The sequence below is a fragment of the Lithobates pipiens genome, unplaced genomic scaffold (genome assembly GCF_037356315.1).
Source record: "Lithobates pipiens isolate NorthernLeopardFrog02 unplaced genomic scaffold, aLitPip1_a1.2 Scaffold_8, whole genome shotgun sequence".
Taxonomy (NCBI): Eukaryota; Metazoa; Chordata; class Amphibia; order Anura; family Ranidae; genus Lithobates; species Lithobates pipiens.
Genome location: NW_027507903.1, coordinates 271,577,181 through 271,604,976, shown reverse-complemented (window position 1 = coordinate 271,604,976; position 27,796 = coordinate 271,577,181). Strand labels below are relative to the sequence as shown.

General features: G+C 45.8%; 11 non-coding genes across 11 annotated transcripts; all 11 read left to right on the top strand.

Moving 5' to 3' along the window:
- The first annotated feature begins 1,709 nt into the window (after positions 1–1,709).
- On the top strand, positions 1,710–1,782 carry TRNAV-AAC (transfer RNA valine (anticodon AAC)). The gene has a single exon. It is a non-coding gene; the product is annotated as a tRNA-Val (tRNA).
- Positions 1,783–4,306: 2,524 nt separating this feature from the next.
- TRNAV-CAC (transfer RNA valine (anticodon CAC)) lies at positions 4,307–4,379 on the top strand. Its single transcript has one exon. It is a non-coding gene; the product is annotated as a tRNA-Val (tRNA).
- A 1,367-nt stretch (positions 4,380–5,746) lies between these two features.
- TRNAV-AAC (transfer RNA valine (anticodon AAC)) lies at positions 5,747–5,819 on the top strand. The gene has a single exon. It is a non-coding gene; the product is annotated as a tRNA-Val (tRNA).
- A 738-nt stretch (positions 5,820–6,557) lies between these two features.
- Positions 6,558–6,630, top strand: TRNAV-AAC (transfer RNA valine (anticodon AAC)). Its single transcript has one exon. It is a non-coding gene; the product is annotated as a tRNA-Val (tRNA).
- Positions 6,631–6,741: 111 nt separating this feature from the next.
- On the top strand, positions 6,742–6,814 carry TRNAV-CAC (transfer RNA valine (anticodon CAC)). The gene has a single exon. It is a non-coding gene; the product is annotated as a tRNA-Val (tRNA).
- Positions 6,815–8,981: 2,167 nt separating this feature from the next.
- TRNAV-AAC (transfer RNA valine (anticodon AAC)) lies at positions 8,982–9,054 on the top strand. Its single transcript has one exon. It is a non-coding gene; the product is annotated as a tRNA-Val (tRNA).
- Positions 9,055–9,165: 111 nt separating this feature from the next.
- On the top strand, positions 9,166–9,238 carry TRNAV-CAC (transfer RNA valine (anticodon CAC)). The gene has a single exon. It is a non-coding gene; the product is annotated as a tRNA-Val (tRNA).
- A 4,603-nt stretch (positions 9,239–13,841) lies between these two features.
- TRNAV-AAC (transfer RNA valine (anticodon AAC)) lies at positions 13,842–13,914 on the top strand. The gene has a single exon. It is a non-coding gene; the product is annotated as a tRNA-Val (tRNA).
- A 2,524-nt stretch (positions 13,915–16,438) lies between these two features.
- Positions 16,439–16,511, top strand: TRNAV-CAC (transfer RNA valine (anticodon CAC)). Its single transcript has one exon. It is a non-coding gene; the product is annotated as a tRNA-Val (tRNA).
- A 2,179-nt stretch (positions 16,512–18,690) lies between these two features.
- Positions 18,691–18,763, top strand: TRNAV-AAC (transfer RNA valine (anticodon AAC)). Its single transcript has one exon. It is a non-coding gene; the product is annotated as a tRNA-Val (tRNA).
- A 111-nt stretch (positions 18,764–18,874) lies between these two features.
- On the top strand, positions 18,875–18,947 carry TRNAV-CAC (transfer RNA valine (anticodon CAC)). The gene has a single exon. It is a non-coding gene; the product is annotated as a tRNA-Val (tRNA).
- The last annotated feature ends 8,849 nt before the right edge of the window (positions 18,948–27,796 follow it).

The window sequence follows — 27,796 nt, the reverse complement described above, 5'->3', positions numbered from 1 at the left end:
GTTATCAACCAACCAGAAGCAAATAATAGCTAATACGCTGACCCCAACCTCCGAGCAACCAACCCGAAAAGTGCTGTCGTGATAGGTTTCTGTAGTGTAGTGGTTATCACGTTCGCCTAACACGCGAAAGGTCCCCGGTTCGAAACCGGGCGGAAACAATTTGAGCGCGCTAGTGCTTTTTGTCAATGTCGCTTTCAGCAGCTCTTTTCACCGATCTTACTTTAGGGTAGACTTTCGGTTTGCAAGGCTCAAATAAACAGCATGAATAGGTTTCTGTAGTGTAGTGGTTATCACGTTCGCCTCACACGCGAAAGGTCCACGGTTCGAAACCGGCCAGAAACAGTACTTACCTTTAACTTTTTCACAGTCTGGCAAACTCAAAGCTCTTGCCATGCCTTGCCCCTCTGGCAGCCGTAAGCCAAATCTGCCAATACAAAGCACAGTTTAGGTGCAACACCTTCAATGTGAGCTCTTTTTCTTCACTGTTTATGAGCTGACCATCGCTGTAAGTGTTTGGTGTTTAGGCAAACTTGTTTTCTGGACCCAAAGGCAATTGGAATGTGGACTTTGGTTCTCCTGCTTAGTCAGCTGAGCTGGAAAACCTGACGACCATTGGCGTATGTTTTCAGCTGACCTGGTGAGAAAAGTGTGTGGAAAAGCTAGAGGTGATATCCATGACTCAGTGTATCTTGCCAGTACTGGCTGTTTTGAGGATGTTATTTGTATCAAGTTAGGCATCCGAGATGGGCTTTCTTCCTTCTTTGCTTCATTACCAAAGAGTATCATTTGCAAGGACGGTAAACTGAACTCAGGTTATCAACCAACCAGAAGCAAATAATAGCTAATACGGTGACCCCAACCTCCGAGCAACCAACCCGAAAAGTGCTGTCGTGATAGGTTTCTGTAGTGTAGTGGTTATCACGTTCGCCTAACACGCGAAAGGTCCCCGGTTCGAAACCGGGCGGAAACAATTTGAGCGCGCTAGTGCTTTTTGTCAATGTCGCTTTCAGCAGCTCTTTTCACCGATCTTACTTTAGGGTAGACTTTCGGTTTGCAAGGCTCAAATAAACAGCATGAATGGGTTTCTGTAGTGTAGTGGTTATCACGTTCGCCTCACACGCGAAAGGTCCCCGGTTCGAAACCGGCCAGAAACAGTACTTACCTTTAACTTTTTCACAGTCTGGCAAACTCAAAGCTCTTGCCATGCCTTGCCCCCCTGGCAGCCGTAAGCCAAATCTGCCAATACAAAGCACAGTTTAGGTGCAACACCTTCAATGTGAGCTCTTTTTCTTCACTGTTTATGAGCTGACCATCGCTGTAAGTGTTTGGTGTTTAGGCAAACTTGTTTTCTGGACCCAAAGGCAATTGGAATGTGGACTTTGGTTCTCCTGCTTAGTCAGCTGAGCTGGAAAACCTGACGACCATTGGCGTATGTTTTCAGCTGACCTGGTGAGAAAAGTGTGTGGAAAAGCTAGAGGTGATATCCATGACTCAGTGTATCTTGCCAGTACTGGCTGTTTTGAGGATGTTATTTGTATCAAGTTAGGCATCCGAGATGGGCTTTCTTCCTTCTTTGCTTCATTACCAAAGAGTATCATTTGCAAGGACGGTAAACTGAACTCAGGTTATCAACCAACCAGAAGCAAATAATAGCTAATACGGTGACCCCAACCTCCGAGCAACCAACCCGAAAAGTGCTGTCGTGATAGGTTTCTGTAGTGTAGTGGTTATCACGTTCGCCTAACACGCGAAAGGTCCCCGGTTCGAAACCGGGCAGAAACAATTTGAGCGCGCTAGTGCTTTTTGTCAATGTCGCTTTCAGCAGCTCTTTTCACCGATCTTACTTTAGGGTAGACTTTCGGTCTGCAAGGCTCAAAAAACGGCATGAATCGGTTTCTGTAGTGTAGTGGTTATCACGTCCGCCTCACACGCGAAAGGTCCCCGGTTCGAAACCGGGCAGAAACAGTACTTACCTTTAACTTTTTCACAGTCTGTCAAACTCAAAGCTCTTGCCATGCCTTGCCCCTCTGGCAGCCGTAAGCCAAATCTGCCAATACAAAGCACAGTTTAGGTGCAACACCTTCAATGTGAGCTCTTTTTCTTCACTGTTTATGAGCTGACCATCACTGTAAGTGTTTGGTGTTTAGGCAAACTTGTTTTCTGGACCCAAAGGCAATTGGAATGTGGACTTTGGTTCTCCTGCTTAGTCAGCTGAGCTGGAAAACCTGACGACCATTGGCGTATGTTTTCAGCTGACCTGGTGAGAAAAGTGTGTGGAAAAGTTAGAGGTGATATCCATGACTCAGTGTATCTTGCCAGTACTGGCTGTTTTGAGGATGTTATTTGTATCAAGTTAGGCATCCGAGATGGGCTTTCTTCCTTCTTTGCTTCATTACCAAAGAGTATCATTTGCAAGGACGGTAAACTGAACTCAGGTTATCAACCAACCAGAAGCAAATAATAGCTAATACGGTGACCCCAACCTCCGAGCAACCAACCTGAAACATGCTGTCGTGATAGGTTTCTGTAGTGTAGTGGTTATCACGTTCGCCTAACACGCGAAAGGTCCCAGGTTCGAAACCGGGCAGAAACAATTTGAGCGCGCTAGTGCTTTTTGTCAATGTCGCTTTCAGCAGCTCTTTTCACCGATCTTACTTTAGGGTAGACTTTCGGTTTGCAAGGCTCAAAAAAACAGCATGAATGGGTTTCTGTAGTGTAGTGGTTATCACGTTCGCCTCACACGCGAAAGGAAACCGGGCAGAAACAGTGCTTACCTTTAACTTTTTCACAGTCTGGCAAACTCAAAGCTCTTGCCATGCCTTGCCCCTCTGGCAGCCGTAAGCCAAATCTGCCAATACAAAGCACAGTTTAGGTGCAACACCTTCAATGTGAGCTCTTTTTCTTCACTGTTTATGAGCTGACCATCGCTGTAAGTGTTTGGTGTTTAGGCAAACTTGTTTTCTGGACCCAAAGGCAATTGGAATGTGGACTTTGGTTCTCCTGCTTAGTCAGCTGAGCTGGAAAACCTGACGACCATTGGCGTATGTTTTCAGCTGACCTGGTGAGAAAAGTATGTGGAAAAGCTAGAGGTGATATCCATGACTCAGTGTATCTTGCCAGTACTGGCTGTTTTGAGGATGTTATTTGTATCAAGTTAGGCATCCGAGATGGGCTTTCTTCCTTCTTTGCTTCATTACCAAAGAGTATCATTTGCAAGGACGGTAAACTGAACTCAGGTTATCAACCAACCAGAAGCAAATAATAGCTAATACGGTGACCCCAACCTCCGAGCAACCAACCTGAAAAATGCTGTCGTGATAGGTTTCTGTAGTGTAGTGGTTATCACGTTCGCCTAACACGCGAAAGGTCCCAGGTTCGAAACCGGGCAGAAACAATTTGAGCGCGCTAGTGCTTTTTGTCAATGTCGCTTTCAGCAGCTCTTTTCACCGATCTTACTTTAGGGTAGACTTTCGGTTTGCAAGGCTCAAAAAAACAGCATGAATGGGTTTCTGTAGTGTAGTGGTTATCACGTTCGCCTCACACGCGAAAGGAAACCGGGCAGAAACAGTGCTTACCTTTAACTTTTTCACAGTCTGGCAAACTCAAAGCTCTTGCCATGCCTTGCCCCTCTGGCAGCCGTAAGCCAAATCTGCCAATACAAAGCACAGTTTAGGTGCAACACCTTCAATGTGAGCTCTTTTTCTTCACTGTTTATGAGCTGACCATCGCTGTAAGTGTTTGGTGTTTAGGCAAACTTGTTTTCTGGACCCAAAGGCAATTGGAATGTGGACTTTGGTTCTCCTGCTTAGTCAGCTGAGCTGGAAAACCTGACGACCATTGGCGTATGTTTTCAGCTGACCTGGTGAGAAAAGTGTGTGGAAAAGCTAGAGGTGATATCCATGACTCAGTGTATCTTGCCAGTACTGGCTGTTTTGAGGATGTTATTTGTATCAAGTTAGGCATCCGAGATGGGCTTTCTTCCTTCTTTGCTTCATTACCAAAGAGTATCATTTGCAAGGACGGTAAACTGAACTCAGGTTATCAACCAACCAGAAGCAAATAATAGCTAATACGCTGACCCCAACCTCCGAGCAACCAACCCGAAAAGTGCTGTCGTGATAGGTTTCTTTAGTGTAGTGGTTATCACGTTCGCCTAACACGCGAAAGGTCCCCGGTTCGAAACTGGGCAGAAACAATTTGAGCGCGTTAGTGCTTTTTGTCAATGTCGCTTTCAGCAGCTCTTTTCACCGATCTTACTTTAGGGTAGACTTTCGGTTTGCAAGGCTCAAATAAACAGCATGAATGGGTTTCTGTAGTGTAGTGGTTATCACGTTCGCCTCACACGCGAAAGGTCCCCGGTTCGAAACCGGGCAGAAACAGTGCTTACCTTTAACTTTTTCACAGTCTGGCAAACTCAAAGCTCTTGCCATGCCTTGCCCCTCTGGCAGCCGTAAGCCAAATCTGCCAATACAAAGCATAGTTTAGGTGCAACACCTTCAATGTGAGCTCTTTTTCTTCACTGTTTATGAGCTGACCATCGCTGTAAGTGTTTGGTGTTTAGGCAAACTTGTTTTCTGGACCCAAAGGCAATTGGAATGTGGACTTTGGTTCTCCTGCTTAGTCAGCTGAGCTGGAAAACCTGACGACCATTGGCGTATGTTTTCAGCTGACCTGGTGAGAAAAGTGTGTGGAAAAGCTAGAGGTGATATCCATGACTCAGTGTATCTTGCCAGTACTGGCTGTTTTGAGGATGTTATTTGTATCAAGTTAGGCATCCGAGATGGGCTTTCTTCCTTCTTTGCTTCATTACCAAAGAGTATCATTTGCAAGGACGGTAAACTGAACTCAGGTTATCAACCAACCAGAAGCAAATAATAGCTAATACGGTGACCCCAACCTCCGAGCAACCAACCCGAAAAGTGCTGTCGTGATAGGTTTCTGTAGTGTAGTGGTTATCACGTTCGCCTAACACGCGAAAGGTCCCCGGTTCGAAACCGGGCGGAAACAATTTGAGCGCGCTAGTGCTTTTTGTCAATGTCGCTTTCAGCAGCTCTTTTCACCGATCTTACTTTAGGGTAGACTTTCGGTTTGCAAGGCTCAAATAAACAGCATGAATGGGTTTCTGTAGTGTAGTGGTTATCACGTTCGCCTCACACGCGAAAGGTCCCCGGTTCGAAACCGGCCAGAAACAGTACTTACCTTTAACTTTTTCACAGTCTGGCAAACTCAAAGCTCTTGCCATGCCTTGCCCCCCTGGCAGCCGTAAGCCAAATCTGCCAATACAAAGCACAGTTTAGGTGCAACACCTTCAATGTGAGCTCTTTTTCTTCACTGTTTATGAGCTGACCATCGCTGTAAGTGTTTGGTGTTTAGGCAAACTTGTTTTCTGGACCCAAAGGCAATTGGAATGTGGACTTTGGTTCTCCTGCTTAGTCAGCTGAGCTGGAAAACCTGACGACCATTGGCGTATGTTTTCAGCTGACCTGGTGAGAAAAGTGTGTGGAAAAGCTAGAGGTGATATCCATGACTCAGTGTATCTTGCCAGTACTGGCTGTTTTGAGGATGTTATTTGTATCAAGTTAGGCATCCGAGATGGGCTTTCTTCCTTCTTTGCTTCATTACCAAAGAGTATCATTTGCAAGGACGGTAAACTGAACTCAGGTTATCAACCAACCAGAAGCAAATAATAGCTAATACGGTGACCCCAACCTCCGAGCAACCAACCCGAAAAGTGCTGTCGTGATAGGTTTCTGTAGTGTAGTGGTTATCACGTTCGCCTAACACGCGAAAGGTCCCCGGTTCGAAACCGGGCAGAAACAATTTGAGCGCGCTAGTGCTTTTTGTCAATGTCGCTTTCAGCAGCTCTTTTCACCGATCTTACTTTAGGGTAGACTTTCGGTCTGCAAGGCTCAAAAAACAGCATGAATCGGTTTCTGTAGTGTAGTGGTTATCACGTCCGCCTCACACGCGAAAGGTCCCCGGTTCGAAACCGGGCAGAAACAGTGCTTACCTTTAACTTTTTCACAGTCTGGCAAACTCAAAGCTCTTGCCATGCCTTGCCCCTCTGGCAGCCGTAAGCCAAATCTGCCAATACAAAGCACAGTTTAGGTGCAACACCTTCAATGTGAGCTCTTTTTCTTCACTGTTTATGAGCTGACCATCGCTGTAAGTGTTTGGTGTTTAGGCAAACTTGTTTTCTGGACCCAAAGGCAATTGGAATGTGGACTTTGGTTCTCCTGCTTAGTCAGCTGAGCTGGAAAACCTGACGACCATTGGCGTATGTTTTCAGCTGACCTGGTGAGAAAAGTGTGTGGAAAAGCTAGAGGTGATATCCATGACTCAGTGTATCTTGCAAGTACTGGCTGTTTTGAGGATGTTATTTGTATCAAGTTAGGCATCCGAGATGGGCTTTCTTCCTTCTTTGCTTCATTACCAAAGAGTATCATTTGCAAGGACGGTAAACTGAACTCAGGTTATCAACCAACCAGAAGCAAATAATAGCTAATACGCTGACCCCAACCTCCGAGCAACCAACCCGAAAAGTGCTGTCGTGATAGGTTTCTGTAGTGTAGTGGTTATCACGTTCGCCTAACACGCGAAAGGTCCCCGGTTCGAAACCGGGCAGAAACAATTTGAGCGCGTTAGTGCTTTTTGTCAATGTCGCTTTCAGCAGCTCTTTTCACCGATCTTACTTTAGGGTAGACTTTCGGTTTGCAAGGCTCAAATAAACAGCATGAATGGGTTTCTGTAGTGTAGTGGTTATCACGTTCGCCTCACACGCGAAAGGTCCCCGGTTCGAAACCGGGCAGAAACAGTGCTTACCTTTAACTTTTTCACAGTCTGGCAAACTCAAAGCTCTTGCCATGCCTTGCCCCTCTGGCAGCCGTAAGCCAAATCTGCCAATACAAAGCATAGTTTAGGTGCAACACCTTCAATGTGAGCTCTTTTTCTTCACTGTTTATGAGCTGACCATCGCTGTAAGTGTTTGGTGTTTAGGCAAACTTGTTTTCTGGACCCAAAGGCAATTGGAATGTGGACTTTGGTTCTCCTGCTTAGTCAGCTGAGCTGGAAAACCTGACGACCATTGGCGTATGTTTTCAGCTGACCTGGTGAGAAAAGTGTGTGGAAAAGCTAGAGGTGATATCCATGACTCAGTGTATCTTGCCAGTACTGGCTGTTTTGAGGATGTTATTTGTATCAAGTTAGGCATCCGAGATGGGCTTTCTTCCTTCTTTGCTTCATTACCAAAGAGTATCATTTGCAAGGACGGTAAACTGAACTCAGGTTATCAACCAACCAGAAGCAAATAATAGCTAATACGCTGACCCCAACCTCCGAGCAACCAACCCAAAAGTGCTGTCGTGATAGGTTTCTGTAGTGTAGAGGTTATCACGTTCGCCTAACACGCGAAAGGTCCCCGGTTCGAAACCGGGCAGAAACAATTTGAGCGCGCTAGTGCTTTTTGTCAATGTCGCTTTCAGCAGCTCTTTTCACCGATCTTACTTTAGGGTAGACTTTCGGTTTGCAAGGCTCAAAAAAACAGCATGAATGGGTTTCTGTAGTGTAGTGGTTATCACGTTCGCCTCACACGCGAAAGGTCCCCGGGCAGAAACAGTGCTTACCTTTAACTTTTTCACAGTCTGGCAAACTCAAAGCTCTTGCCATGCCTTGCCCCTCTGGCAGCCGTAAGCCAAATCTGCCAATACAAAGCACAGTTTAGGTGCAACACCTTCAATGTGAGCTCTTTTTCTTCACTGTTTATGAGCTGACCATCGCTGTAAGTGTTTGGTGTTTAGGCAAACTTGTTTTCTGGGCCCAAAGGCAATTGGAATGTGGACTTTGGTTCTCCTGCTTAGTCAGCTGAGCTGGAAAACCTGACGACCATTGGCGTATGTTTTCAGCTGACCTGGTGAGAAAAGTGTGTGGAAAAGCTAGAGGTGATATCCATGACTCAGTGTATCTTGCCAGTACTGGCTGTTTTGAGGATGTTATTTGTATCAAGTTAGGCATCCGAGATGGGCTTTCTTCCTTCTTTGCTTCATTACCAAAGAGTATCATTTGCAAGGACGGTAAACTGAACTCAGGTTATCAACCAACCAGAAGCAAATAATAGCTAATACGGTGACCCCAACCTCCGAGCAACCAACCCGAAATGTGCTGTCGTGATAGGTTTCTGTAGTGTAGTGGTTATCACGTTCGCCTAACACGCAAAAGGTCCCCTGTTCGAAACCGGGCAGAAACAATTTGAGCGCGCTGGTGCTTTTTGTCAATGTCGCTTTCAGCAGCTCTTTTCACCGATCTTACTTTAGGGTAGACTTTCGGTTTGCAAGGCTCAAAAAAACAGCATGAATGGGTTTCTGTAGGGTAGTGGTTATCACGTTTGCCTCACACGCGAAAGGTCCCCGGTTCGAAACCGGGCAGAAACAGTGCTTACCTTTAACTTTTTCACAGTCTGGCAAACTCAAAGCTCTTGCCATGCCTTGCCCCTCTGGCAGCCGTAAGCCAAATCTGCCAATACAAAGCACAGTTTAGGTGCAACACCTTCAATGTGAGCTCTTTTTCTTCACTGTTTATGAGCTGACCATCGCTGTAAGTGTTTGGTGTTTAGGCAAACTTGTTTTCTGGACCCAAAGGCAATTGGAATGTGGACTTTGGTTCTCCTGCTTAGTCAGCTGAGCTGGAAAACCTGACGACCATTGGCGTATGTTTTCAGCTGACCTGGTGAGAAAAGTGTGTGGAAAAGCTAGAGGTGATATCCATGACTCAGTGTATCTTGCAAGTACTGGCTGTTTTGAGGATGTTATTTGTATCAAGTTAGGCATCCGAGATGGGCTTTCTTCCTTCTTTGCTTCATTACCAAAGAGTATCATTTGCAAGGACGGTAAACTGAACTCAGGTTATCAACCAACCAGAAGCAAATAATAGCTAATACGCTGACCCCAACCTCCGAGCAACCAACCCGAAAAGTGCTGTCGTGATAGGTTTCTGTAGTGTAGTGGTTATCACGTTCGCCTAACACGCGAAAGGTCCCCGGTTCGAAACCGGGCAGAAACAATTTGAGCGCGTTAGTGCTTTTTGTCAATGTCGCTTTCAGCAGCTCTTTTCACCGATCTTACTTTAGGGTAGACTTTCGGTTTGCAAGGCTCAAATAAACAGCATGAATGGGTTTCTGTAGTGTAGTGGTTATCACGTTCGCCTCACACGCGAAAGGTCCCCGGTTCGAAACCGGGCAGAAACAGTGCTTACCTTTAACTTTTTCACAGTCTGGCAAACTCAAAGCTCTTGCCATGCCTTGCCCCTCTGGCAGCCGTAAGCCAAATCTGCCAATACAAAGCATAGTTTAGGTGCCACACCTTCAATGTGAGCTCTTTTTCTTCACTGTTTATGAGCTGACCATCGCTGTAAGTGTTTGGTGTTTAGGCAAACTTGTTTTCTGGACCCAAAGGCAATTGGAATGTGGACTTTGGTTCTCCTGCTTAGTCAGCTGAGCTGGAAAACCTGACGACCATTGGCGTATGTTTTCAGCTGACCTGGTGAGAAAAGTGTGTGGAAAAGCTAGAGGTGATATCCATGACTCAGTGTATCTTGCCAGTACTGGCTGTTTTGAGGATGTTATTTGTATCAAGTTAGGCATCCGAGATGGGCTTTCTTCCTTCTTTGCTTCATTACCAAAGAGTATCATTTGCAAGGACGGTAAACTGAACTCAGGTTATCAACCAACCAGAAGCAAATAATAGCTAATACGGTGACCCCAACCTCCGAGCAACCAACCCAAAAGTGCTGTCATGATAGGTTTCTGTAGTGTAGAGGTTATCACGTTCGCCTAACACGCGAAAGGTCCCCGGTTCGAAACCGGGCAGAAACAATTTGAGCGCGCTAGTGCTTTTTGTCAATGTCGCTTTCAGCAGCTCTTTTCACCGATCTTACTTTAGGGTAGACTTTCGGTTTGCAAGGCTCAAAAAAACAGCATGAATGGGTTTCTGTAGTGTAGTGGTTATCACGTTCGCCTCACACGCGAAAGGTCCCCGGGCAGAAACAGTGCTTACCTTTAACTTTTTCACAGTCTGGCAAACTCAAAGCTCTTGCCATGCCTTGCCCCTCTGGCAGCCGTAAGCCAAATCTGCCAATACAAAGCACAGTTTAGGTGCAACACCTTCAATGTGAGCTCTTTTTCTTCACTGTTTATGAGCTGACCATCGCTGTAAGTGTTTGGTGTTTAGGCAAACTTGTTTTCTGGGCCCAAAGGCAATTGGAATGTGGACTTTGGTTCTCCTGCTTAGTCAGCTGAGCTGGAAAACCTGACGACCATTGGCGTATGTTTTCAGCTGACCTGGTGAGAAAAGTGTGTGGAAAAGCTAGAGGTGATATCCATGACTCAGTGTATCTTGCCAGTACTGGCTGTTTTGAGGATGTTATTTGTATCAAGTTAGGCATCCGAGATGGGCTTTCTTCCTTCTTTGCTTCATTACCAAAGAGTATCATTTGCAAGGACGGTAAACTGAACTCAGGTTATCAACCAACCAGAAGCAAATAATAGCTAATACGGTGACCCCAACCTCCGAGCAACCAACCCGAAATGTGCTGTCGTGATAGGTTTCTGTAGTGTAGTGGTTATCACGTTCGCCTAACACGCAAAAGGTCCCCTGTTCGAAACCGGGCAGAAACAATTTGAGCGCGCTGGTGCTTTTTGTCAATGTCGCTTTCAGCAGCTCTTTTCACCGATCTTACTTTAGGGTAGACTTTCGGTTTGCAAGGCTCAAAAAAACAGCATGAATGGGTTTCTGTAGTGTAGTGGTTATCACGTGCGCCTCACACGCGAAAGGTCCCCGATTCGAAACCGGGCAGAAACAGTGCTTACCTTTAACTTTTTCACAGTCTGGCAAACTCAAAGCTCTTGCCATGCCTTGCCCCTCTGGCAGCCGTAAGCCAAATCTGCCAATACAAAGCACAGTTTAGGTGCAACACCTTCAATGTGAGCTATTTTTCTTCACTGTTTATGAGCTGACCATCGCTGTAAGTGTTTGGTGTTTAGGCAAACTTGTTTTCTGGGCCCAAAGGCAATTGGAATGTGGACTTTGGTTCTCCTGCTTAGTCAGCTGAGCTGGAAAACCTGACGACCATTGGCGTATGTTTTCAGCTGACCTGGTGAGAAAAGTGTGTGGAAAAGCTAGAGGTGATATCCATGACTCAGTGTATCTTGCCAGTACTGGCTGTTTTGAGGATGTTATTTGTATCAAGTTAGGCATCCGAGATGGGCTTTCTTCCTTCTTTGCTTCATTACCAAAGAGTATCATTTGCAAGGACGGTAAACTGAACTCAGGTTATCAACCAACCAGAAGCAAATAATAGCTAATACGGTGACCCCAACCTCCGAGCAACCAACCCGAAAAATGCTGTTGTGATAGGTTTCTGTAGTGTAGTGGTTATCACGTTCGTCTAACACGCGAAAGGTCCCCGGTTCGAAACCGGGCAGAAACAATTTGAGCGCGCTAGTGCTTTTTGTCAATGTCGCTTTCAGCAGCTCTTTTCACCGATCTTACTTTAGGGTAGACTTTCGGTTTGCAAGGCTCAAAAAAACAGCATGAATGGGTTTCTGTAGGGTAGTGGTTATCACGTTTGCCTCACACGCGAAAGGTCCCCGGTTCGAAACCGGGCAGAAACAGTGCTTACCTTTAACTTTTTCACAGTCTGGCAAACTCAAAGCTCTTGCCATGCCTTGCCCCTCTGGCAGCCGTAAGCCAAATCTGCCAATACAAAGCACAGTTTAGGTGCAACACCTTCAATGTGAGCTCTTTTTCTTCACTGTTTATGAGCTGACCATCGCTGTAAGTGTTTGGTGTTTAGGCAAACTTGTTTTCTGGACCCAAAGGCAATTGGAATGTGGACTTTGGTTCTCCTGCTTAGTCAGCTGAGCTGGAAAACCTGACGACCATTGGCGTATGTTTTCAGCTGACCTGGTGAGAAAAGTGTGTGGAAAAGCTAGAGGTGATATCCATGACTCAGTGTATCTTGCCAGTACTGGCTGTTTTGAGGATGTTATTTGTATCAAGTTAGGCATCCGAGATGGGCTTTCTTCCTTCTTTGCTTCATTACCAAAGAGTATCATTTGCAAGGACGGTAATCTGAACTCAGGTTATCAACCAACCAGAAGCAAATAATAGCTAATACGGTGACCCCAACCTCCGAGCAACCAACCCGAAAAGTGCTGTCGTGATAGGTTTCTGTAGTGTAGTGGTTATCACGTTCGCCTAACACGCGAAAGGTCCCCGGTTTGAAACCGGGCAGAAACAATTTGAGCACGCTAGTGCTTTTTGTCAATGTCGCTTTCAGCAGCTCTTTTCACCGATCTTACTTTAGGGTAGACTTTCGGTTTGCAAGGCTCAAAATAACAGCATGAATGGGTTTCTGTAGTGTAGTGGTTATCACGTTCGCCTCACACGCGAAAGGTCCCCGGTCCGAAACCGGGCAGAAACAGTGCTTACCTTTAACTTTTTCACAGTCTGGCAAACTCAAAGCTCTTGCCATGCCTTGCCCCTCTGGCAGCCGTAAGCCAAATCTGCCAATACAAAGCACAGTTTAGGTGCAACACCTTCAATGTGAGCTCTTTTTCTTCACTGTTTATGAGCTGACCATCGCTGTAAGTGTTTGGTGTTTAGGCAAACTTGTTTTCTGGACCCAAAGGCAATTGGAATGTGGACTTTGGTTCTCCTGCTTAGTCAGCTGAGCTGGAAAACCTGACGACCATTGGCGTATGTTTTCAGCTGACCTGGTGAGAAAAGTGTGTGGAAAAGCTAGAGGTGATATCCATGACTCAGTGTATCTTGCCAGTACTGGCTGTTTTGAGGATGTTATTTGTATCAAGTTAGGCATCCGAGATGGGCTTTCTTCCTTCTTTGCTTCATTACCAAAGAGTATCATTTGCAAGGACGGTAAACTGAACTCAGGTTATCAACCAACCAGAAGCAAATAATAGCTAATACGGTGACCCCAACCTCCGAGCAACCAACCCGAAAAGTGCTGTCGTGATAGGTTTCTGTAGTGTAGTGGTTATCACGTTCGCCTAACACGCGAAAGGTCCCCGGTTCGAAACCGGGCGGAAACAATTTGAGCGCGCTAGTGCTTTTTGTCAATGTCGCTTTCAGCAGCTCTTTTCACCGATCTTACTTTAGGGTAGACTTTCGGTTTGCAAGGCTCAAATAAACAGCATGAATGGGTTTCTGTAGTGTAGTGGTTATCACGTTCGCCTCACACGCGAAAGGTCCCCGGTTCGAAACCGGCCAGAAACAGTACTTACCTTTAACTTTTTCACAGTCTGGCAAACTCAAAGCTCTTGCCATGCCTTGCCCCCCTGGCAGCCGTAAGCCAAATCTGCCAATACAAAGCACAGTTTAGGTGCAACACCTTCAATGTGAGCTCTTTTTCTTCACTGTTTATGAGCTGACCATCGCTGTAAGTGTTTGGTGTTTAGGCAAACTTGTTTTCTGGACCCAAAGGCAATTGGAATGTGGACTTTGGTTCTCCTGCTTAGTCAGCTGAGCTGGAAAACCTGACGACCATTGGCGTATGTTTTCAGCTGACCTGGTGAGAAAAGTGTGTGGAAAAGCTAGAGGTGATATCCATGACTCAGTGTATCTTGCCAGTACTGGCTGTTTTGAGGATGTTATTTGTATCAAGTTAGGCATCCGAGATGGGCTTTCTTCCTTCTTTGCTTCATTACCAAAGAGTATCATTTGCAAGGACGGTAAACTGAACTCAGGTTATCAACCAACCAGAAGCAAATAATAGCTAATACGGTGACCCCAACCTCCGAGCAACCAACCCGAAAAGTGCTGTCGTGATAGGTTTCTGTAGTGTAGTGGTTATCACGTTCGCCTAACACGCGAAAGGTCCCCGGTTCGAAACCGGGCAGAAACAATTTGAGCGCGCTAGTGCTTTTTGTCAATGTCGCTTTCAGCAGCTCTTTTCACCGATCTTACTTTAGGGTAGACTTTCGGTCTGCAAGGCTCAAAAAACGGCATGAATCGGTTTCTGTAGTGTAGTGGTTATCACGTCCGCCTCACACGCGAAAGGTCCCCGGTTCGAAACCGGGCAGAAACAGTACTTACCTTTAACTTTTTCACAGTCTGTCAAACTCAAAGCTCTTGCCATGCCTTGCCCCTCTGGCAGCCGTAAGCCAAATCTGCCAATACAAAGCACAGTTTAGGTGCAACACCTTCAATGTGAGCTCTTTTTCTTCACTGTTTATGAGCTGACCATCACTGTAAGTGTTTGGTGTTTAGGCAAACTTGTTTTCTGGACCCAAAGGCAATTGGAATGTGGACTTTGGTTCTCCTGCTTAGTCAGCTGAGCTGGAAAACCTGACGACCATTGGCGTATGTTTTCAGCTGACCTGGTGAGAAAAGTGTGTGGAAAAGTTAGAGGTGATATCCATGACTCAGTGTATCTTGCCAGTACTGGCTGTTTTGAGGATGTTATTTGTATCAAGTTAGGCATCCGAGATGGGCTTTCTTCCTTCTTTGCTTCATTACCAAAGAGTATCATTTGCAAGGACGGTAAACTGAACTCAGGTTATCAACCAACCAGAAGCAAATAATAGCTAATACGGTGACCCCAACCTCCGAGCAACCAACCTGAAACATGCTGTCGTGATAGGTTTCTGTAGTGTAGTGGTTATCACGTTCGCCTAACACGCGAAAGGTCCCAGGTTCGAAACCGGGCAGAAACAATTTGAGCGCGCTAGTGCTTTTTGTCAATGTCGCTTTCAGCAGCTCTTTTCACCGATCTTACTTTAGGGTAGACTTTCGGTTTGCAAGGCTCAAAAAAACAGCATGAATGGGTTTCTGTAGTGTAGTGGTTATCACGTTCGCCTCACACGCGAAAGGAAACCGGGCAGAAACAGTGCTTACCTTTAACTTTTTCACAGTCTGGCAAACTCAAAGCTCTTGCCATGCCTTGCCCCTCTGGCAGCCGTAAGCCAAATCTGCCAATACAAAGCACAGTTTAGGTGCAACACCTTCAATGTGAGCTCTTTTTCTTCACTGTTTATGAGCTGACCATCGCTGTAAGTGTTTGGTGTTTAGGCAAACTTGTTTTCTGGACCCAAAGGCAATTGGAATGTGGACTTTGGTTCTCCTGCTTAGTCAGCTGAGCTGGAAAACCTGACGACCATTGGCGTATGTTTTCAGCTGACCTGGTGAGAAAAGTATGTGGAAAAGCTAGAGGTGATATCCATGACTCAGTGTATCTTGCCAGTACTGGCTGTTTTGAGGATGTTATTTGTATCAAGTTAGGCATCCGAGATGGGCTTTCTTCCTTCTTTGCTTCATTACCAAAGAGTATCATTTGCAAGGACGGTAAACTGAACTCAGGTTATCAACCAACCAGAAGCAAATAATAGCTAATACGGTGACCCCAACCTCCGAGCAACCAACCTGAAAAATGCTGTCGTGATAGGTTTCTGTAGTGTAGTGGTTATCACGTTCGCCTAACACGCGAAAGGTCCCAGGTTCGAAACCGGGCAGAAACAATTTGAGCGCGCTAGTGCTTTTTGTCAATGTCGCTTTCAGCAGCTCTTTTCACCGATCTTACTTTAGGGTAGACTTTCGGTTTGCAAGGCTCAAAAAAACAGCATGAATGGGTTTCTGTAGTGTAGTGGTTATCACGTTCGCCTCACACGCGAAAGGAAACCGGGCAGAAACAGTGCTTACCTTTAACTTTTTCACAGTCTGGCAAACTCAAAGCTCTTGCCATGCCTTGCCCCTCTGGCAGCCGTAAGCCAAATCTGCCAATACAAAGCACAGTTTAGGTGCAACACCTTCAATGTGAGCTCTTTTTCTTCACTGTTTATGAGCTGACCATCGCTGTAAGTGTTTGGTGTTTAGGCAAACTTGTTTTCTGGACCCAAAGGCAATTGGAATGTGGACTTTGGTTCTCCTGCTTAGTCAGCTGAGCTGGAAAACCTGACGACCATTGGCGTATGTTTTCAGCTGACCTGGTGAGAAAAGTGTGTGGAAAAGCTAGAGGTGATATCCATGACTCAGTGTATCTTGCCAGTACTGGCTGTTTTGAGGATGTTATTTGTATCAAGTTAGGCATCCGAGATGGGCTTTCTTCCTTCTTTGCTTCATTACCAAAGAGTATCATTTGCAAGGACGGTAAACTGAACTCAGGTTATCAACCAACCAGAAGCAAATAATAGCTAATACGCTGACCCCAACCTCCGAGCAACCAACCCGAAAAGTGCTGTCGTGATAGGTTTCTTTAGTGTAGTGGTTATCACGTTCGCCTAACACGCGAAAGGTCCCCGGTTCGAAACTGGGCAGAAACAATTTGAGCGCGTTAGTGCTTTTTGTCAATGTCGCTTTCAGCAGCTCTTTTCACCGATCTTACTTTAGGGTAGACTTTCGGTTTGCAAGGCTCAAATAAACAGCATGAATGGGTTTCTGTAGTGTAGTGGTTATCACGTTCGCCTCACACGCGAAAGGTCCCCGGTTCGAAACCGGGCAGAAACAGTGCTTACCTTTAACTTTTTCACAGTCTGGCAAACTCAAAGCTCTTGCCATGCCTTGCCCCTCTGGCAGCCGTAAGCCAAATCTGCCAATACAAAGCATAGTTTAGGTGCAACACCTTCAATGTGAGCTCTTTTTCTTCACTGTTTATGAGCTGACCATCGCTGTAAGTGTTTGGTGTTTAGGCAAACTTGTTTTCTGGACCCAAAGGCAATTGGAATGTGGACTTTGGTTCTCCTGCTTAGTCAGCTGAGCTGGAAAACCTGACGACCATTGGCGTATGTTTTCAGCTGACCTGGTGAGAAAAGTGTGTGGAAAAGCTAGAGGTGATATCCATGACTCAGTGTATCTTGCCAGTACTGGCTGTTTTGAGGATGTTATTTGTATCAAGTTAGGCATCCGAGATGGGCTTTCTTCCTTCTTTGCTTCATTACCAAAGAGTATCATTTGCAAGGACGGTAAACTGAACTCAGGTTATCAACCAACCAGAAGCAAATAATAGCTAATACGGTGACCCCAACCTCCGAGCAACCAACCCGAAAAGTGCTGTCGTGATAGGTTTCTGTAGTGTAGTGGTTATCACGTTCGCCTAACACGCGAAAGGTCCCCGGTTCGAAACCGGGCGGAAACAATTTGAGCGCGCTAGTGCTTTTTGTCAATGTCGCTTTCAGCAGCTCTTTTCACCGATCTTACTTTAGGGTAGACTTTCGGTTTGCAAGGCTCAAATAAACAGCATGAATGGGTTTCTGTAGTGTAGTGGTTATCACGTTCGCCTCACACGCGAAAGGTCCCCGGTTCGAAACCGGCCAGAAACAGTACTTACCTTTAACTTTTTCACAGTCTGGCAAACTCAAAGCTCTTGCCATGCCTTGCCCCCCTGGCAGCCGTAAGCCAAATCTGCCAATACAAAGCACAGTTTAGGTGCAACACCTTCAATGTGAGCTCTTTTTCTTCACTGTTTATGAGCTGACCATCGCTGTAAGTGTTTGGTGTTTAGGCAAACTTGTTTTCTGGACCCAAAGGCAATTGGAATGTGGACTTTGGTTCTCCTGCTTAGTCAGCTGAGCTGGAAAACCTGACGACCATTGGCGTATGTTTTCAGCTGACCTGGTGAGAAAAGTGTGTGGAAAAGCTAGAGGTGATATCCATGACTCAGTGTATCTTGCCAGTACTGGCTGTTTTGAGGATGTTATTTGTATCAAGTTAGGCATCCGAGATGGGCTTTCTTCCTTCTTTGCTTCATTACCAAAGAGTATCATTTGCAAGGACGGTAAACTGAACTCAGGTTATCAACCAACCAGAAGCAAATAATAGCTAATACGGTGACCCCAACCTCCGAGCAACCAACCCGAAAAATGCTGTTGTGATAGGTTTCTGTAGTGTAGTGGTTATCACGTTCGTCTAACACGCGAAAGGTCCCCGGTTCGAAACCGGGCAGAAACAATTTGAGCGCGCTAGTGCTTTTTGTCAATGTCGCTTTCAGCAGCTCTTTTCACCGATCTTACTTTAGGGTAGACTTTCGGTTTGCAAGGCTCAAAAAAACAGCATGAATGGGTTTCTGTAGGGTAGTGGTTATCACGTTTGCCTCACACGCGAAAGGTCCCCGGTTCGAAACCGGGCAGAAACAGTGCTTACCTTTAACTTTTTCACAGTCTGGCAAACTCAAAGCTCTTGCCATGCCTTGCCCCTCTGGCAGCCGTAAGCCAAATCTGCCAATACAAAGCACAGTTTAGGTGCAACACCTTCAATGTGAGCTCTTTTTCTTCACTGTTTATGAGCTGACCATCGCTGTAAGTGTTTGGTGTTTAGGCAAACTTGTTTTCTGGACCCAAAGGCAATTGGAATGTGGACTTTGGTTCTCCTGCTTAGTCAGCTGAGCTGGAAAACCTGACGACCATTGGCGTATGTTTTCAGCTGACCTGGTGAGAAAAGTGTGTGGAAAAGCTAGAGGTGATATCCATGACTCAGTGTATCTTGCCAGTACTGGCTGTTTTGAGGATGTTATTTGTATCAAGTTAGGCATCCGAGATGGGCTTTCTTCCTTCTTTGCTTCATTACCAAAGAGTATCATTTGCAAGGACGGTAATCTGAACTCAGGTTATCAACCAACCAGAAGCAAATAATAGCTAATACGGTGACCCCAACCTCCGAGCAACCAACCCGAAAAGTGCTGTCGTGATAGGTTTCTGTAGTGTAGTGGTTATCACGTTCGCCTAACACGCGAAAGGTCCCCGGTTCGAAACCGGGCAGAAACAATTTGAGCGCGTTAGTGCTTTTTGTCAATGTCGCTTTCAGCAGCTCTTTTCACCGATCTTACTTTAGGGTAGACTTTCGGTTTGCAAGGCTCAAATAAACAGCATGAATGGGTTTCTGTAGTGTAGTGGTTATCACGTTCGCCTCACACGCGAAAGGTCCCCGGTTCGAAACCGGGCAGAAACAGTGCTTACCTTTAACTTTTTCACAGTCTGGCAAACTCAAAGCTCTTGCCATGCCTTGCCCCTCTGGCAGCCGTAAGCCAAATCTGCCAATACAAAGCATAGTTTAGGTGCAACACCTTCAATGTGAGCTCTTTTTCTTCACTGTTTATGAGCTGACCATCGCTGTAAGTGTTTGGTGTTTAGGCAAACTTGTTTTCTGGACCCAAAGGCAATTGGAATGTGGACTTTGGTTCTCCTGCTTAGTCAGCTGAGCTGGAAAACCTGACGACCATTGGCGTATGTTTTCAGCTGACCTGGTGAGAAAAGTGTGTGGAAAAGCTAGAGGTGATATCCATGACTCAGTGTATCTTGCCAGTACTGGCTGTTTTGAGGATGTTATTTGTATCAAGTTAGGCATCCGAGATGGGCTTTCTTCCTTCTTTGCTTCATTACCAAAGAGTATCATTTGCAAGGACGGTAAACTGAACTCAGGTTATCAACCAACCAGAAGCAAATAATAGCTAATACGGTGACCCCAACCTCCGAGCAACCAACCCAAAAGTGCTGTCATGATAGGTTTCTGTAGTGTAGAGGTTATCACGTTCGCCTAACACGCGAAAGGTCCCCGGTTCGAAACCGGGCAGAAACAATTTGAGCGCGCTAGTGCTTTTTGTCAATGTCGCTTTCAGCAGCTCTTTTCACCGATCTTACTTTAGGGTAGACTTTCGGTTTGCAAGGCTCAAAAAAACAGCATGAATGGGTTTCTGTAGTGTAGTGGTTATCACGTTCGCCTCACACGCGAAAGGTCCCCGGGCAGAAACAGTGCTTACCTTTAACTTTTTCACAGTCTGGCAAACTCAAAGCTCTTGCCATGCCTTGCCCCTCTGGCAGCCGTAAGCCAAATCTGCCAATACAAAGCACAGTTTAGGTGCAACACCTTCAATGTGAGCTCTTTTTCTTCACTGTTTATGAGCTGACCATCGCTGTAAGTGTTTGGTGTTTAGGCAAACTTGTTTTCTGGGCCCAAAGGCAATTGGAATGTGGACTTTGGTTCTCCTGCTTAGTCAGCTGAGCTGGAAAACCTGACGACCATTGGCGTATGTTTTCAGCTGACCTGGTGAGAAAAGTGTGTGGAAAAGCTAGAGGTGATATCCATGACTCAGTGTATCTTGCCAGTACTGGCTGTTTTGAGGATGTTATTTGTATCAAGTTAGGCATCCGAGATGGGCTTTCTTCCTTCTTTGCTTCATTACCAAAGAGTATCATTTGCAAGGACGGTAAACTGAACTCAGGTTATCAACCAACCAGAAGCAAATAATAGCTAATACGGTGACCCCAACCTCCGAGCAACCAACCCGAAATGTGCTGTCGTGATAGGTTTCTGTAGTGTAGTGGTTATCACGTTCGCCTAACACGCAAAAGGTCCCCTGTTCGAAACCGGGCAGAAACAATTTGAGCGCGCTGGTGCTTTTTGTCAATGTCGCTTTCAGCAGCTCTTTTCACCGATCTTACTTTAGGGTAGACTTTCGGTTTGCAAGGCTCAAAAAAACAGCATGAATGGGTTTCTGTAGTGTAGTGGTTATCACGTGCGCCTCACACGCGAAAGGTCCCCGATTCGAAACCGGGCAGAAACAGTGCTTACCTTTAACTTTTTCACAGTCTGGCAAACTCAAAGCTCTTGCCATGCCTTGCCCCTCTGGCAGCCGTAAGCCAAATCTGCCAATACAAAGCACAGTTTAGGTGCAACACCTTCAATGTGAGCTATTTTTCTTCACTGTTTATGAGCTGACCATCGCTGTAAGTGTTTGGTGTTTAGGCAAACTTGTTTTCTGGGCCCAAAGGCAATTGGAATGTGGACTTTGGTTCTCCTGCTTAGTCAGCTGAGCTGGAAAACCTGACGACCATTGGCGTATGTTTTCAGCTGACCTGGTGAGAAAAGTGTGTGGAAAAGCTAGAGGTGATATCCATGACTCAGTGTATCTTGCCAGTACTGGCTGTTTTGAGGATGTTATTTGTATCAAGTTAGGCATCCGAGATGGGCTTTCTTCCTTCTTTGCTTCATTACCAAAGAGTATCATTTGCAAGGACGGTAAACTGAACTCAGGTTATCAACCAACCAGAAGCAAATAATAGCTAATACGGTGACCCCAACCTCCGAGCAACCAACCCGAAAAATGCTGTTGTGATAGGTTTCTGTAGTGTAGTGGTTATCACGTTCGTCTAACACGCGAAAGGTCCCCGGTTCGAAACCGGGCAGAAACAATTTGAGCGCGCTAGTGCTTTTTGTCAATGTCGCTTTCAGCAGCTCTTTTCACCGATCTTACTTTAGGGTAGACTTTCGGTTTGCAAGGCTCAAAAAAACAGCATGAATGGGTTTCTGTAGGGTAGTGGTTATCACGTTTGCCTCACACGCGAAAGGTCCCCGGTTCGAAACCGGGCAGAAACAGTGCTTACCTTTAACTTTTTCACAGTCTGGCAAACTCAAAGCTCTTGCCATGCCTTGCCCCTCTGGCAGCCGTAAGCCAAATCTGCCAATACAAAGCACAGTTTAGGTGCAACACCTTCAATGTGAGCTCTTTTTCTTCACTGTTTATGAGCTGACCATCGCTGTAAGTGTTTGGTGTTTAGGCAAACTTGTTTTCTGGACCCAAAGGCAATTGGAATGTGGACTTTGGTTCTCCTGCTTAGTCAGCTGAGCTGGAAAACCTGACGACCATTGGCGTATGTTTTCAGCTGACCTGGTGAGAAAAGTGTGTGGAAAAGCTAGAGGTGATATCCATGACTCAGTGTATCTTGCCAGTACTGGCTGTTTTGAGGATGTTATTTGTATCAAGTTAGGCATCCGAGATGGGCTTTCTTCCTTCTTTGCTTCATTACCAAAGAGTATCATTTGCAAGGACGGTAATCTGAACTCAGGTTATCAACCAACCAGAAGCAAATAATAGCTAATACGGTGACCCCAACCTCCGAGCAACCAACCCGAAAAGTGCTGTCGTGATAGGTTTCTGTAGTGTAGTGGTTATCACGTTCGCCTAACACGCGAAAGGTCCCCGGTTTGAAACCGGGCAGAAACAATTTGAGCACGCTAGTGCTTTTTGTCAATGTCGCTTTCAGCAGCTCTTTTCACCGATCTTACTTTAGGGTAGACTTTCGGTTTGCAAGGCTCAAAATAACAGCATGAATGGGTTTCTGTAGTGTAGTGGTTATCACGTTCGCCTCACACGCGAAAGGTCCCCGGTCCGAAACCGGGCAGAAACAGTGCTTACCTTTAACTTTTTCACAGTCTGGCAAACTCAAAGCTCTTGCCATGCCTTGCCCCTCTGGCAGCCGTAAGCCAAATCTGCCAATACAAAGCACAGTTTAGGTGCAACACCTTCAATGTGAGCTCTTTTTCTTCACTGTTTATGAGCTGACCATCGCTGTAAGTGTTTGGTGTTTAGGCAAACTTGTTTTCTGGACCCAAAGGCAATTGGAATGTGGACTTTGGTTCTCCTGCTTAGTCAGCTGAGCTGGAAAACCTGACGACCATTGGCGTATGTTTTCAGCTGACCTGGTGAGAAAAGTGTGTGGAAAAGCTAGAGGTGATATCCATGACTCAGTGTATCTTGCCAGTACTGGCTGTTTTGAGGATGTTATTTGTATCAAGTTAGGCATCCGAGATAGGCTTTCTTCCTTCTTTGCTTCATTACCAAAGAGTATCATTTGCAAGGACGGTAAACTGAACTCAGGTTATCAACCAACCAGAAGCAAATAATAGCTAATACGGTGACCCCAACCTCCGAGCAACCAACCCGAAAAGTGCTGTCGTGATAGGTTTCTGTAGTGTAGTCGTTATCACGTTCGCCTAACACGCGAAAGGTCCCCGGTTCGAAACCGGGCAGAAACAATTTGAGCGCGCTAGTGCTTTTTGTCAATGTCGCTTTCAGCAGCTCTTTTCACCGATCTTACTTTAGGGTAGACTTTCGGTCTGCAAGGCTCAAAAAACAGCATGAATGGGTTTCTGTAGTGTAGTGGTTATCATGTCCGCCTCACACGCGAAAGGTCCCCGGTTCGAAACCGGGCAGAAACAGTGCTTACCTTTAACTTTTTCACAGTCTGGCAAACTCAAAGCTCTTGCCATGCCTTGCCCCTCTGGCAGCCGTAAGCCAAATCTGCCAATACAAAGCACAGTTTAGGTGCAACACCTTCAATGTGAGCTCTTTTTCTTCACTGTTTATGAGCTGACCATCGCTGTAAGTGTTTGGTGTTTAGGCAAACTTGTTTTCTGGACCCAAAGGCAATTGGAATGTGGACTTTGGTTCTCCTGCTTAGTCAGCTGAGCTGGAAAACCTGACGACCATTGGCGTATGTTTTCAGCTGACCTGGTGAGAAAAGTGTGTGGAAAAGCTAGAGGTGATATCCATGACTCAGTGTATCTTGCCAGTACTGGCTGTTTTGAGGATGTTATTTGTATCAAGTTAGGCATCCGAGATGGGCTTTCTTCCTTCTTTGCTTCATTACCAAAGAGTATCATTTGCAAGGACGGTAAACTGAACTCAGGTTATCAACCAACCAGAAGCAAATAATAGCTAATACGCTGACCCCAACCTCCGAGCAACCAACCCGAAAAGTGCTGTCGTGATAGGTTTCTGTAGTGTAGTGGTTATCACGTTCGCCTAACACGCGAAAGGTCCCCGGTTCGAAACCGGGCGGAAACAATTTGAGCGCGCTAGTGCTTTTTGTCAATGTCGCTTTCAGCAGCTCTTTTCACCGATCTTACTTTAGGGTAGACTTTCGGTTTGCAAGGCTCAAACAAACAGCATGAATGGGTTTCTGTAGTGTAGTGGTTATCACGTTCGCCTCACACGCGAAAGGTCCCCGGTTCGAATCCGGCCAGAAACAGTACTTACCTTTAACTTTTTCACAGTCTGGCAAACTCAAAGCTCTTGCCATGCCTTGCCCCTCTGGCAGCCGTAAGCCAAACCTGCCAATACAAAGCACAGTTTAGGTGCAACACCTTCAATGTGAGCTCTTTTTCTTCACTGTTTATGAGCTGACCATCGCTGTAAGTGTTTGGTGTTTAGGCAAACTTGTTTTCTGGACCCAAATGCAATTGGAATGTGGACTTTGGTTCTCCTGCTTAGTCAGCTGAGCTGGAAAACCTGACGACCATTGGCGTATGTTTTCAGCTGACCTGGTGAGAAAATTGTGTGGAAAAGCTAGAGGTGATATCCATGACTCAGTGTATCTTGCCAGTAATGGCTGTTTTGAGGATGTTATTTGTATCAAGTTAGGCATCCGAGATGGGCTTTCTTCCTTCTTTGCTTCATTACCAAAGAGTATCATTTGCAAGGACGGTAAACTGAACTCAGGTTATCAACCAACCAGAAGCAAATAATAGCTAATACGGTGACCCCAACCTCCGAACAACCAACTTGAAAAGTGCTGTCGTGATAGGTTTCTGTAGTGTAGTCGTTATCACGTTCGCCTAACACGCGAAAGGTCCCCGGTTCGAAACCGGGCAGAAACAATTTGAGCGCGCTAGTGCTTTTTGTCAATGTCGCTTTCAGCAGCTCTTTTCACCGATCTTACTTTAGGGTAGACTTTCAGTCTGCAAGGCTCAAAAAACAGCATGAATCGGTTTCTGTAGTGTAGTGGTTATCACGTCCGCCTCACACGCGAAAGGTCCCCAGTTCGAAACCGGGCAGAAACAGTGCTTACCTTTAACTTTTTCACAGTCTGGCAAACTCAAAGCTCTTGCCATGCCTTGCCCCTCTGGCAGCCATAAGCCAAATCTGCCAATACAAAGCACAGTTTAGGTGCAACACCTTCAATGTGAGCTCTTTTTCTTCACTGTTTATGAGCTGACCATCGCTGTAAGTGTTTGGTGTTTAGGCAAACTTGTTTTCTGGACCCAAAGGCAATTGGAATGTGGACTTTGGTTCTCCTGCTTAGTCAGCTGAGCTGGAAAACCTGACGACCATTGGCGTATGTTTTCAGCTGACCTGGTGAGAAAAGTGTGTGGAAAAGCTAGAGGTGATATCCATGACTCAGTGTATCTTGCCAGTACTGGCTGTTTTGAGGATGTTATTTGTATCAAGTTAGGCATCCGAGATGGGCTTTCTTCCTTCTTTGCTTCATTACCAAAGAGTATCATTTGCAAGGACGGTAAACTGAACTCAGGTTATCAACCAACCAGAAGCAAATAATAGCTAATACGGTGACCCCAACCTCCGAGCAACCAACCCGAAAAGTGCTGTCGTGATAGGTTTCTGTAGTGTAGTCGTTATCACGTTCGCCTAACACGCGAAAGGTCCCCGGTTCGAAACCGGGCAGAAACAATTTGAGCGCGCTAGTGCTTTTTGTCAATGTCGCTTTCAGCAGCTCTTTTCACCGATCTTACTTTAGGGTAGACTTTCGGTCTGCAAGGCTCAAAAAACAGCATGAATCGGTTTCTGTAGTGTAGTGGTTATCACGTCCGCCTCACACGCGAAAGGTCCCCAGTTCGAAACCGGGCAGAAACAGTGCTTACCTTTAACTTTTTCACAGTCTGGCAAACTCAAAGCTCTTGCCATGCCTTGCCCCTCTGGCAGCCATAAGCCAAATCTGCCAATACAAAGCACAGTTTAGGTGCAACACCTTCAATGTGAGCTCTTTTTCTTCACTGTTTATGAGCTGACCATCGCTGTAAGTGTTTGGTGTTTAGGCAAACTTGTTTTCTGGACCCAAAGGCAATTGGAATGTGGACTTTGGTTCTCCTGCTTAGTCAGCTGAGCTGGAAAACCTGACGACCATTGGCGTATGTTTTCAGCTGACCTGGTGAGAAAAGTGTGTGGAAAAGCTAGAGGTGATATCCATGACTCAGTGTATCTTGCCAGTACTGGCTGTTTTGAGGATGTTATTTGTATCAAGTTAGGCATCCGAGATGGGCTTTCTTCCTTCTTTGCTTCATTACCAAAGAGTATCATTTGCAAGGACGGTAAACTGAACTCAGGTTATCAACCAACCAGAAGCAAATAATAGCTAATACGGTGACCCCAACCTCCGAACAACCAACTTGAAAAGTGCTGTCGTGATAGGTTTCTGTAGTGTAGTCGTTATCACGTTCGCCTAACACGCGAAAGGTCCCCGGTTCGAAACCGGGCAGAAACAATTTGAGCGCGCTAGTGCTTTTTGTCAATGTCGCTTTCAGCAGCTCTTTTCACCGATCTTACTTTAGGGTAGACTTTCAGTCTGCAAGGCTCAAAAAACAGCATGAATCGGTTTCTGTAGTGTAGTGGTTATCACGTCCGCCTCACACGCGAAAGGTCCCCAGTTCGAAACCGGGCAGAAACAGTGCTTACCTTTAACTTTTTCACAGTCTGGCAAACTCAAAGCTCTTGCCATGCCTTGCCCCTCTGGCAGCCATAAGCCAAATCTGCCAATACAAAGCACAGTTTAGGTGCAACACCTTCAATGTGAGCTCTTTTTCTTCACTGTTTATGAGCTGACCATCGCTGTAAGTGTTTGGTGTTTAGGCAAACTTGTTTTCTGGACCCAAAGGCAATTGGAATGTGGACTTTGGTTCTCCTGCTTAGTCAGCTGAGCTGGAAAACCTGACGACCATTGGCGTATGTTTTCAGCTGACCTGGTGAGAAAAGTGTGTGGAAAAGCTAGAGGTGATATCCATGACTCAGTGTATCTTGCCAGTACTGGCTGTTTTGAGGATGTTATTTGTATCAAGTTAGGCATCCGAGATGGGCTTTCTTCCTTCTTTGCTTCATTACCAAAGAGTATCATTTGCAAGGACGGTAAACTGAACTCAGGTTATCAACCAACCAGAAGCAAATAATAGCTAATACGGTGACCCCAACCTCCGAACAACCAACTTGAAAAGTGCTGTCGTGATAGGTTTCTGTAGTGTAGTCGTTATCACGTTCGCCTAACACGCGAAAGGTCCCCGGTTCGAAACCGGGCAGAAACAATTTGAGCGCGCTAGTGCTTTTTGTCAATGTCGCTTTCAGCAGCTCTTTTCACCGATCTTACTTTAGGGTAGACTTTCAGTCTGCAAGGCTCAAAAAACAGCATGAATCGGTTTCTGTAGTGTAGTGGTTATCACGTCCGCCTCACACGCGAAAGGTCCCCAGTTCGAAACCGGGCAGAAACAGTGCTTACCTTTAACTTTTTCACAGTCTGGCAAACTCAAAGCTCTTGCCATGCCTTGCCCCTCTGGCAGCCATAAGCCAAATCTGCCAATACAAAGCACAGTTTAGGTGCAACACCTTCAATGTGAGCTCTTTTTCTTCACTGTTTATGAGCTGACCATCGCTGTAAGTGTTTGGTGTTTAGGCAAACTTGTTTTCTGGACCCAAAGGCAATTGGAATGTGGACTTTGGTTCTCCTGCTTAGTCAGCTGAGCTGGAAAACCTGACGACCATTGGCGTATGTTTTCAGCTGACCTGGTGAGAAAAGTGTGTGGAAAAGCTAGAGGTGATATCCATGACTCAGTGTATCTTGCCAGTACTGGCTGTTTTGAGGATGTTATTTGTATCAAGTTAGGCATCCGAGATGGGCTTTCTTCCTTCTTTGCTTCATTACCAAAGAGTATCATTTGCAAGGACGGTAAACTGAACTCAGGTTATCAACCAACCAGAAGCAAATAATAGCTAATACGGTGACCCCAACCTCCGAACAACCAACTTGAAAAGTGCTGTCGTGATAGGTTTCTGTAGTGTAGTGGTTATCACGTTCGCCTAACACTCGAAAGGTCCCCGGTTCGAAACCGGGCAGAAACAATTTGAGCGCGCTAGTGCTTTTTGTCAATGTCGCTTTCAGCAGCTCTTTTCACCGATCTTACTTTAGGGTAGACTTTCGGTTTGCAAGGCTCAAAAAAACAGCATGAATGGGTTTCTG